Raw genomic sequence first — 12,057 nt, 5'->3', positions numbered from 1 at the left:
AGTTTCGATGGCATTTACCTAGACCGGTTTTGTAGCAATGAAGAATGGTGGGAGTGAAGGTTTTCCAACATCAGAGTTTCATTGTGAGGAAAAGTAACAACCTTGTGGTCACTTTCAGTGACCTGGAGGTGGACTGGGACAATGGGCTCTGAGATGAAACAGGAGGGTAAATTTTGTGCACATTCCTCCATAGGCAGGGTGACCTCGTGGGTGTGCAGCCTGTGCGGTCACAAGGGTCACACTCAGAAGAGCCCTGTCCTTGGTTGAATCCCCTTTGTCATTGTCTTGTAATTCTTAATTTTTTAGCAATCCTTTATGGCTTATGAAGCCACGGACTGCCCCACGTCCAGGCTCAGGTGCCACATGATGTCCCATCTGCTTGGGAGGTCCCTGCCTCCTTCTTCCCTTGCTGGTGATCTCATCACAGCTCACGGGTAATTCTCTGCACAACTTTTCTCTCCCTTCTTCCGGCAGAGTCACTCAGTGTCTCTGTGTTCCCATGGCAACTCATGCCCACTGCTGGGACTGCATTTTTCATTCCACACTCTATGTGCATGTGTGACTTTCTATCTGCCTCAACCGTGAACTCCAGGGCACAGATCAAAACTGACTTTACCCTTTTGTTTCTCGGGAACAGTTCCTGATACGTGGTAGTGCTCCTTCAATGCGTGATAATGAGAAAAATTTCAACAAGCGTTCCCACTGTGCTGGGGCAACGTGAAGATTTTCATTGCCACTGTGCTTTTCTCTCTGCGCAAGCTACCATGCACCCTCCTTTCTTTGTACATGCAGAACCCTCATGCATCTTGTAATGGCCAACACAAGGTCCCTTCTTCTGGGAAGCCTTCCTGGAACGAAAGAAAGATGAAATCTTTCTCTTCTGTGGTTTCTCTGCACATGATAGATGAAAATTTCAATTGAACGACTTTATTTTTTAAGTTTTTTTTTTTTTTTTTTTAATTTTTGGGAGTTGGGGGAGGGGCAGAGAGAGAGGGAGGCAGAGGATCTGAAGTGGGCTCCATGCTGACAGCAAAGAGCCCGATGTGGGGCTCGAACTCACAAACCGTGAGAAGATAGCTTGAGTCGAGGTCGGCTGAGTTAGCCACCCAGGCGCCCCAAGCAAGTTAGTTTTATTATCTGACATGCCATGAGTTTCTTACGTGTCTTTTTCTTTATACCTCAGGGAATGGAAGAGAAATACAGGACCTCAAAGCTAACGGATTTTTCAGCACAAGCTTGAGTTGTCTGGTTATACCAGTTTTATGGGTCCAGCTAAACTAGAAACCGGATTTTTTTTTTCCCAGATGAGAAAGAGAAATCTTTGAACTTTACGACCAAGGAGTAGCTCCCTTAAAGTCTCCAGGGGGGCTGGTTAATATATTTAACAAGGAAAATTGTGTATTATGCATTGTACATTGTGTATTCTTGACTTTCTTGTGGAAGATCAGTAGACTATGGATGTAAGGATTTCTTTCTGGGCTCTATTCTGTTCCGTGCTGTTTGTATAACTGTAGTTTTGAAATACGTTTTGGAATCCGACATTGTGAGGCCTCCCACTTTGTTCTTTTTTGCTCAATATTCCTTTGGCTATTTGGGGTCTTTTGTGGTGCCATATGAATTTTAGAGTTGATTTTCTATTTCTCTAAAAAATGCCATTAAGTGTTTCTTTTCTTTAAGTTTAAAAATAATTTTTTAAATGTTTATTTACTTTTGAGAGAGAGAGACAGAGGTATGAGAAGGGGAAGGGCAGAGAGAGGGAGACACAGAATCCGAAGCAGGCTCCAGGCTCTGAGCTGTCAGCACAGAGCCTGACACAGGGCTCGAACCCACGACTGTGAGATCTTAACCTGAGCTGAAGTCAGACGCTTAACCAACTGACTGAGCCACCCATGCGCCCCGCCATTAAGTGGTTTTAAAAAGAAAAGCATCGCTTCGCTTTCTTCCCCTACTAACACTGTCTCATAGGCATGATTATCACCATTTTCTGGTTTTCTGGGTAAGGAAACTGAACTTGGGAAAGCTGAATATCTTGTTCAGGGTTATCTGGTTGGGAAACACAGAGCTAAACAGACCCCATGCTTTCCCCAATACTTATGGATTTTTTTTTTTTTTTTTTTTTTTTTTTTTTTTTTTTTTTTGGTCAGGGCGTGGGGTGGGGTGGGGTGTTACTTGTGCTAATAGGTTGAACCTATTTCATTTTAAAGATTCAGAAGGCAAAACCCTTTTCTCAGTGAAAGGGTGCCAACTAATTCCAATAATAATCCTTTATAAGTCTCTGCTTGCTAGAGAGCGTTAACTGTTTAGTAGCAGTGATTTTTAACAAGCCCATAACATTGCCATTACATGAATTATACATGGCTTATAAAATGATTATTTAGTCAGTGGAAAATTAAATCCGTCAGTGTTTTCCAAATCTGAGCTAGGACATTCATCAGAAAAAAACTGTTAAATTTTTAATCAACTGTACTGTGCTTGATGTAGCTATCAGCCTAAATTGCTCTTTTCTCTGTCATTCTCCTTGTTGCGGAATATGGTGTAGAATTACCAGCTCGACGATGCTAATTGATTTTTTTCTTGCAGAGATTTAAGACAGAGTGACATGCCATCGAGCATTAAGCTAAAAAAAAAAGTTTCATGAGCTTCAAAGACACATTTCACATATACTGAGTGGTAATTTAATATTTTAGGGTTTTTTGATCTTCCTCCCTTTGACCCAACACCTCAAACCAGAGTCACCTCAGACTGAGATCACCCTAAGGATTCAGACCCAAACGTTAAAACTAAGAGATTATGTAGTGTTAAAAGGTGGTAAGTTTATAAAAAAATAATGCAAGGAAAGAGAATGTCTGCTTGTGTATCAATAATGTAGCATAGTAAAAGAGTAGATTCCCCCGATGAACGAGAGCACCTAATGCTCCGTATGAACAGATAACTCATTGGACATTTCTTGTGGTCATAAAGCAATTTATACAGTTTTTCATTTTCTTTATAGATTTCTTTTTCCCACTTTTCTCCTCCTCCTCCTCCTCCTCCTACTCCCCCTCCTCCTCGTCCTTGTCCTCCTCCTTTTCTTCTTCTTCTTCTTCTTCTTCTTCTTCTTCTTCTTCTTCTTCTTCTCCTGAGCACTTTAAGTTCTTTTGATGGCAGTCAAGCGAAAATATTCTGTTTTTCTTCAGGGAAATTTATTACGAGAACCTTCCAACCTTGTCTGTGCATCCATTAAAAGAAGTATCTTCACTGGTAGACACAAGGAAGCAAGGGAAGGCACGGCCCTAAGAACACATGTCTGCCTCTAACTCTGTGTCAGAAGCATAGCTGGCAATGGGAATCGAAACATTCAGTGCCCATCCATGCCCTCGACACAGGATTTGCCGATCCCAGGCCTCAGCTAGCATCACGCGGTGGGTTTCTGCACAGTTCTGGACCCTTTCTGGCTTTCTCGGCCATGACTTATCTTTGGCAGAACATGTTTTATCTGGACTAGTGTTTCTCAGATTCAGATGTGCACACAACTTACCTGGGAATCTTGCTAAAATGCAGAGCCTGATTCAATTACTCTAGGGTAAGCTGGAGATCCTGCATTTCTTTTTTTCTACATTGATTTTTGGGGAAAGCACAAGTGGGGGAGGGGCAGAATGAGGGGGACAGAGGATCCCAACCAAGCAGACTCGGGGCTGACAGGCTGACAGCAGTGAGCCCTCTGTGGGGCTCCAACTCACAAACCGTGAGATGGTGACCTGAGCCAAAGTCAGATGCTTAACCAATTGAACCACCCAGGTGCCCCCAGATTCTGCATTTCTAACATACGCCAGGAAATTCTGATACTGCTGTTCCACTTAGAGGATCAAGGGTCTATTGCAAACCTCTAGCGTGGAACCTTCCAGGATGAGAGTCCTGGCACCAGTCCTGGGTGTGGACCACCAGTTCCTATGTGGGGCACCTACTGTTCCCACCAGGCAGGCCTATGCGTAAGCACTAGCGAACTGAGCGAGAACCCAGAATAGACCTTGTAAGAGGGTGGCAGGAGCGGGGTGAGGGAGTCGAGAAGGGACATCAGACGTTTCTGCACGCTGCTCTAGATGTAGCTCAGGGTGTCATCAGGAAGGAGGAGCTGAAGTGATCGCTGTTCCCACTTTTCCTTCCCATGAGCTCTGGTGTGGGCTCTGTCCACCTAGAGGAAGGGACACTCATTCTCGTTGTGGAGAAGCCCTTATATATGCTCAAGACCCCTCACCGCCTGTTCCTAACAGTTTGGGTCCCACCATAGTCTGGGGACAAATATTTACTGCTTCCCTAACTTACCCTGTACTTAGAGACTTCCATATATTTGCAATCACTGTTCCCTCTAAGTGAAATATTCTTCTTCATTCTCCTGCCTAATGAGATCTTGGTTATCTTTCTAGATAGAGCTCATATGGGAAGGATGCCCTGTCCCCCTTCCCGGCCACCCCTCACACGGGTGGCAGCAACACTCCATCCACCTGCTGGGCTGGGTGTTGCTGTGGTAGTGACCTAATGGTTCCTCTTGCTTCTGTGCTCACCAACCCCACCCCCGTCCACGTACAATTCTGAGTTCTGAAAAGTATAAACCAGATGATGAAAATCGCCCCTTAAACACCTCCTGCTCCACAAGTAGCCACTCAGACACCTCAAGAAAAGTCAATCTCCCTGCCCTGGTCTGGAAGCTTCTATAAAACATGTCCCTGTCTGCCTCTGAGACTCCTCTCTATACTGGGATCCCCGCCTGCACAGAGGATCTGGTTCCACCTATCTTCCATCTGAACTTGTAAAGGGGATGAGCTTACAGATGTTCCTTCTGCCCAGAATGTTCTGCCTCAGGAGCTTCCCTTGCCCAGCCTCGTCTCTTTCGGGTCTCAGCTCATTCCACAAAGCTAAAGTCAAAGTGACCTCGGGGCTCTCCCTGTGTATTGTCCTGCATTGTTTCCATCATAGCTTCCTGAGTACTTGCCATTTTCTCCCCTGCTGTTCGTCCGTCCTCTGCTGTCAGAATTCCCAATCCTGTGAGAGAGAGGACTCTGCCTTCTCTGTGGAGCACCGTATTCCCAAGGTCAAAGCAGGTGCTAGGAGGGGTTTCGGTAATCTTGGTTGAATCCATGTTTGAAGTATTTAACAAAATGGCGTCCCCTTTAGAGAGCTAGGTCTGTGCTTGAGGGCCAGCTCTGTCTTTTACTGGATACTTACCTTCTGTACGCCTCAGTCTGACCACTTGTAAGGTGGGGTTATGAGTCCCACCCTTCAGAGCTGCTGTGAGAAGCAAAATCAGGTACCTCACATACCATGTGTAGCACAGCGCGGCATGAGGTACAAGCATACTAAGCGAAGCTACAGGTCTCATTCTTACCAACAGGCCCTTCATGCACGCAAAAGGAGCTGTGGGGGGTGGCGGAAGCCAGAGGGAGTGAAGGCGCATGCCTTGGACCCACCTGGGAACCATGGCCTTCCTCTCCGAACTCCAGAAGATACCTCAGAACGGGAAGTGTTTATTTAGAGAATCAGCTTGAAAGTTAGTAATTATCTGATTAATGACCCTCCCACAAAAGGCTTCTGTTCCAGGATGATGGGTTTAAGTGTCTCTGGACTCAAGGGGAAGATTCTAACCTGCTGCTCTGCGGATGGTAAAATATTTAAAATTAGATGTATGGAGTGCTGAGGTAATTATGTGTGTGGCAAACATATGGCAGAAGCTATATTTCTCCCGCTGAAAGAAACAAGTCCAAATATGTAACGTACACACATTCTCCTTCCCTATAAATACACAGATTGGATGATGCCGTAGCAACATTTTGTTAAGTACCAGCATCCCGGAGAACTCACTGGAAGCGCCTTATCAGAGGAACAGATGGCCGGTGTCCCTCCTGGTCTGAAAGTATTTCTGGCTGTCATGTGATTGTTCTATAAATAAACCCCACCGAGAAGCAATGGAAGGTAAGCAATCGGTTGAACTCTCTGACTTTACAAAAGAAGGTACTTGAAAAAAAAAAATTGAAGGCTGGTTATTTTAAAGATGATTCTGTCACAGAACCTGAGGGCTAGAAGGGGCCTTGAAAAACCATCCAGACCATATGCTCTTTTTAGGTGGAGCCTCGCTGGATTGGATTCAGCTGGACTTTTGAAGACCTTCGGAGGACGACTCCAACATTCCATGGTGACATCTGTGGTGCTGTTCAAAAACCCTGTGTGGCCTCTGCCCACCCAGCTCCTACCCCCTCGCCTTCTTCCCTCCACAGCTCCCTCAGCCAGCAGACATGTTTCATGCCCCGCAACCCGCAACCAAGTCTGTTTCTGCTGGTCCCATCCTGGTCTCAGGTGGGCGCTTGTGAAAGAAGGTTCTGTTAACCAGGAGCCAAGAACCTCCCACACAATTGCACGCAATGTGCTTGTTTTGTTTCCTTCTCACAACTGCACAGTGAGACACGTTTCATTGTTTTTATTTTATGGCATGAGGTTTTGAAGTCCTAGGTGTTAGCTGTTATTCAACCAAGCTGATGAAGGTACTAACTGGAAAGAAGAAGGGGGCAGTGACCCAGGTTCTTTGCCTTCTTGCCACCTCATCAGAGCTGGGCCACAGTCCTGTCCTTTCTTTCTAATTCCTTCTATGCTCAGTGCTTCCAGAGAATGCCCTTCCCAGAAATTAAGGGGCCACCATTTACTCTCTAAATTAGAACATGGGGGCACCTGGGTGGCTCAATCAGTTAAGCAACCAGCTCTTGATTTCAGCTCAGGTCACGATCTCATGGTTTGTGGGATCGAGGCCCATGTTGGGTGGGCTCTGTGCTGAAAGAATAGAGCCTGCTTGGGATTCTCTCTCTCTCTTCTCTCTGCCCCTCCCCCCCCCATAAATCAATAAACTTAAAAAAAATAAAGTAGAACATGAAACTTAACTCATGCATAGGTAAGGGATAGCTGTAGAATGAGAATCCCTATGTCCTTCTCTTGATTCATTCATTCATTCACTCCCTACCTTAACAAAAATTCTTCAACATGATAATGGGAGTAAAGGATGTATTCCATACCTGCTCAAGCTTGTCCTTCTTTAAATGTCTCTATCGCTACCTCTGTCTTACCCCCATTTAGTTACTTAAGCTTCTGAATCATAGTTCCCAGGGCTGGAACATAGAGAAATCACTTACCATAGTGGGTGGTCGTGATTATGGCAAAGTGCTGTCTGGGAAGTGCTTGAATCTTTAGCCACTGCTGGTACCCTTTCCCTTGTGTGCAGAATGAAGTAGGGTGATGCCTCTTCTCACGTCCATCACAATCCTTTCTCACGATGGGAAAAACATGTGGCTATTTTCCAAATTCCTAGGGCTGGAGCCGTACGAATTTCTTACAGTTTAAGCTCTACTGATCTCATTCACTGATGTATGTTCGGAACCCAAATGGGAGTGGGGCCAGTCTAAAGCAGGTGCTTAATGGATTTTTGTTGAAACACGTATTGATAAATGGAATCTGAAAGCAAAACAACTTTTTCAGAAAATTCCCTACTCACTAGTTTTTATAAAATAAGCATTTTCTTTACACAGTAAAAATAAGCTATTTTCCAATCACACTTTTATGTGTGTTTTATCTTAAAATGGTAATAATCTTAGTCATTTCTAAAGAAAACTGGGGTTTTCAAACTGCCTAAAAATCTTTCTTTATTTCCAAAATTCTTTGTTCCTGCATTCAAGGAATAACCCAGATCTTTTACTTAAAGAATTTCAAAGAAAGAGTGGCCTTTTATTTTTTAAATTTAATTTTAGGAATTGATATTTAAGATAATTTTAGTTTTAAGGAAAAAAAAAAGTCTTACATAAATGAAACTATGCCAGAGACTTTTAAAAGACTTTGGTGGTTCTGTGTTTTTACAATTACTGTTTGCCTTATGTGAAAAGGATGTTCATCAGTAGAGAATTTTAAACCAGTCTGCTGGAATTTTATTGGCACAGAAAGCCTGTTTGCATACCTTTGGTTGACAACTTCGCTTTTTCATCAACAATCAAATTGCAGTACTAATTATATGTCTATTATTCACTTTGTGAAATTTCTTTGGCCCTGCTGTTGACATTTCCTATAGAAACTTGGACTCTGGGAGAAGAAAAGCGTCGATTCCTCCCGAGAGAAGGATGTCACAGGCTCCGTGGATGAAGCCTTGGACAGATAGATGGCAGTGGCCTTCACCTTGCCATGGGGTCACTGGGGGAGCTTAGCCCTGACATGCGATCCCTCTGGGCCTCGGTTTCCCCATAGATGAATTGTTTAAGTTGGACAAGTAATTCCATTTTTTTTTTCTAACATTATTATAAATGCCTCTCTTTTCTTCCATTAAAGATAATATATGTTCATGGTAGAAAAATAAGAAACATCAGGAAAAAAAAATCTCTTCTAAAATCATCACCTTTCTATTTATACATACTTATGCCTATGTAAAAGTGTGTGTGCACATGCCCACACATGCACACGCTCACACACATTCCCTTATGAGAGCATATGCAGTAGATTTACAAATGCCTTGGAGCCCCGTGGACTGACCAGACTAGCCATCTCGACCCGGTCCTTCCAGCTACCTGCTGCCCTTGCCCTTCTTTTTCATTTTTATTTTTTGGAAATAATTATAGATTCATAGGAAACTGCAAAGATGATTCAGAGAGGTGCCATGTACCCACCCTCACCCCCATTCTGTGGCTGCAAGAAATCCTGCTCGCATCATGCACAGTATATAATCCTCACATAATCCTATTACACACGTCAAATAGTTTTAGAACTGCTAACCCGTATCTCTATGAGAAACGATTTTACTGAATGACAGCATTTGCACGCAGTTCTTATTGTCTTGTGCTTTACCAGATATTTTATCCAAATGCCAGTTTTTCAAGGTGGTTTAGGTCAGTTCTTTGCTTCCCCAACCCCTTCGGTGTGCTTTCGATATTCGCGGTGATGTGATGAAGTTCATTTTGTGTCTTTTATTCTCCACCTTGGATTCCCCTGCATTCTGGTTGATTTTAATGATTTATTTGGGGGGGGGGTTGTGAAATATTCCTGTGACGTTAAGAGTGAGGGCTATCTAAAGAAGTCCACTCGGAGAAGCGGCCCTCTCTCCTTATAAGACCACTTGGCCCTACTCTCTGCTCCTGTCCAGCCTTTTCCTAGCTATCCTTTGCATATAGCCGATCTCTTTAGTTTTTGGTTTATCCTCCCTGTTCAACTTTTGCAAAAATTAGGTGTGGTGCATTTTCTTATAACCTTTTCTTTCTTACATGAAGGGTAGCATACCGTAGACACGACTTTGCACTTTGCTTTTCTCATGTGATAGTATATTCTGAAAAATCACATCATATTAATCAAAGGAGATCTTCCTTGATTTTTGCTATAGGTACATACTATTTGTGTGGATGTGCCACATTTATTTTCAATAATTCTGCTTTGAGTATTTAAGTAGTTTCCGATATTTTGAAATAACAAGCAATGCTGCCACGAATAACCTTGTGCATATCTGTATGTCATGCCGTAGATTCCTAGGAATTGAATTGTGGAGTCAAAAGGTAAGCATGTAGGTAGTTTTGTTGGGTCTGGAGTTCCCCTCCAGAGGTTTGTATTGGTTCGCATGTCTACCAGTAATGTTTGAAGAGAATGTGTTGTCTCAGTTTTACCAACAGGATATGTTCTATTTTTGTAAGAGATTTTGTATATTAGAGTAGTTTTAGGTTCACCGAAAAATTGAGTGGAGAGTAGAGAGTTCCTGTTTATTCACCGCCCCACACATGGGTGTCCTTCGCCACTATCAGTATCCCTGGTCAGGGTGCTACAGTTGCTGCAATTGATGAACCCACTCTGACACATCATAACCAAAGTTCATACTTTCCATTAGGGCTCACCCTTGGTGTTATACACTGTATGGGTTTTGACAAATAATGACATATACAATGACATATATCTGCCATTCTAATATTATATAGAACAGTTTCACTGCACTATAAATTCTCCATGCTGTCCCTGTTCATCCGTCACTCTTCCCTAGGCCCTGCTGACCACTGATCTTTTTGCTGTCTCCATAGTTTTGTCTTTTCCTGGATGTCATATAGTTGGAATCATATAGTACGTAGCCTTTCAGATTGACTTCTTTCCTTTCATAATATGCATTCAAAGTTCCTCCATGTCTTTTCATGGCTTCATAGCTCACTTTTTTGAGTATTGAATAATATTCCATTGTCTGGATGTAGTTTTCTTCCTTCCTTCTTTTCTTTCTTTCTTTCTTTCTTTCTTTCAATCCATTTACCTACCAAAGAATATCTTGGTTCCTTCTGAGTCTTAGCAAATGAGAACAAAGCTGCTATAAACATCTGTGCTTAGGTTGTTGTATGGGTGCAAGCTTTCAATTCCTTTGGTAAATACTGAGAAACATGACTCCTGTGTCATAGGGTAAGAGTATATTTAGTTTTGTAAAAAAAAAAATACCCAACTGTCTTCCAAGTGGTGGTACCATTTTGTATTCTCACCAGCAATGAAGGGGAGCTCCTGCTGTTTCACATCCTCAATTGCCAGCATTTGGTGTTGTCAGTGTTTTAGATTTTGGCCATTTTAATAGGTGAGTAGTAGCATCTTGTTTTAATTTGCAATTCCCTAATAACATATGATGCTGAGCATCCATTCATATGCTATGTGCCATCTGTATATTTTCCATCTTCTCTGGTGGGGTGTCTGTTCAGGTCTTGCACCCAGTTTTGAAAATTATGCCATTCATTTTCTCACTTAAGACTATATTTTTGAATAACAGTCCCTTATCAGACATGTCTTTTGCAAATGTGTCCTCCAAGTCGGTGGCTTCATTCTGTTTATAATGTCTTCCCCAGAGCATAAAATTTTAATTTTCATGAAGTCTAGCTCATCAATGATTTCTTCCATGGGTCATGCCTTTGTGTTGTATCTACAAAGTCATTACTTTGTCCAAGATTGGGTGGGTTTCCTCCTATGTTATCGTCTAGGAACTTTACAGTTTTGTACTTTAAAAAAAAAAAAATTAATGTTTTATTTTTAAGACAGAGCATGAGTGGGGTAGGGGCAGAGAGAGAGAGAGGGAGACACAGAATCTGAAGCAGGCTCCAGGCTCTGAGCTGTCAGCACAGAGCCTGATGCAGGGCTCAAACTCACGAACTGAGATCATGACCTGAGCCGAAGTCGGACACTCAACCGACTGAGCCACCCAAGCACCCCAACAGTTTTGTACTTTAAATTATGTTTAGAATCCGCTTTCAGTCCATTTTTGTGAAGGGTGTGAGGCTTGTGTCTAGATTCTGTCTCTGCGTGTGGATATCCAGTCGTTTCAGTACCATTTGTTTTCTTACTTTTAAATCATTTGTCAATCTGAGAGGTGAAAAATGATAACTCAAGCATTATTATAACTTGCATTTATTTAACTAATTTGAACTTTTTGATATATTTAGAGCGATGTTTATATGCTCTTCCGAATTGTATGTCCATATATATATTTTTTTCTATTTTTCTATTATTTTTGTCCTTTGTCCTTAAAATTTTAAGAATTCCTTGCTTATTAGGCATCTTAAACCTTTGGCTATGGTACATGTTGCTTTTTTCCCCAGCTGTCTTTTGATTTTGATTATGATGTTTTGTGCGATGCATTTTTACATATTTTTCTGTAGTCAATTTTATCAACTTTTCTTTATTGCCTCTGGATTTTGGGTCATATTTAGGAAGCCTGTCTCTACTCTGAAGTTAAAAAGGAATTCACCCATATAGTATATATATGGTCCCATTTTTTGTATTTAGGTTTCTAATCCATTCAGAATTTATTCTTGTATATGGTGTGATATAAATCTAATTTTTGCCTTTCTCTTCCAAAATGATTTGCCCAGTTCTACTAACACCATGTATTTAAAACTCCATCTTGGTCTGAAGTTTGTCCTGATCACTGTGTTCTCCGATCTGGTTTCTGCTGCAGAGTATTATCAATAGAAGTGAGATCTTCTACTTTCCTTTGATTTTTGTTTGAAGAACACTTGTTTAAGTGCGGAATTCTTATAATTTGATTGCCAATGAACT

This window comes from Leopardus geoffroyi, chromosome B1, assembly GCF_018350155.1.
Source record: "Leopardus geoffroyi isolate Oge1 chromosome B1, O.geoffroyi_Oge1_pat1.0, whole genome shotgun sequence".
Lineage (NCBI taxonomy): Eukaryota > Metazoa > Chordata > Mammalia > Carnivora > Felidae > Leopardus > Leopardus geoffroyi.
The sequence above is the reverse complement of the archived record's forward strand: the minus strand, read 5'-3'. Positions refer to the sequence as shown.